General features: G+C 33.8%; 1 protein-coding gene across 3 annotated transcripts in view; it reads right to left on the reverse strand.

The window, feature by feature from the left end:
- The window catches only part of syce2 (synaptonemal complex central element protein 2), a 6416-nt gene that overhangs the window by 930 nt on the left and 5119 nt on the right, over positions 1–367 (reverse strand). The window lies entirely within an intron of this gene.

The raw sequence follows: 367 nt of genomic DNA on the forward strand, positions 1-367 counted from the left end.
TCGTGTCACGGTTTTGACCGTGTCACGGTTTTAGGGTCACGGTTGGGATCGGGTCACAGTTTTAGGGTCACGGTTCGGATCGTGTCACGGTTTTAGGGTCACGGTTCGGATCGTTTTTTGGATCAGTAAAAGGTAAAAAAGAAAAACAGCTGGAAAAAATAACTAAATAAAAGCCTAAAAATACTCTTTTGAAAAGTTTCAAAACATATGTTTGATAAAACATATATGCTGTACATGAAAGCATAAATATACTCTCACATATATTACATCAAAACATTTGCTCATTGAGGCCTATTTATAAAAACAAAATAACTTTGAACTTTGGATACAAACAAAAAACTAAAACATGTTGTTTTTGATGATGTTT

Source organism: Oryzias melastigma, linkage group LG1 (genome assembly GCF_002922805.2).
Source record: "Oryzias melastigma strain HK-1 linkage group LG1, ASM292280v2, whole genome shotgun sequence".
In the NCBI taxonomy this organism is placed as follows: Eukaryota; Metazoa; Chordata; class Actinopteri; order Beloniformes; family Adrianichthyidae; genus Oryzias; species Oryzias melastigma.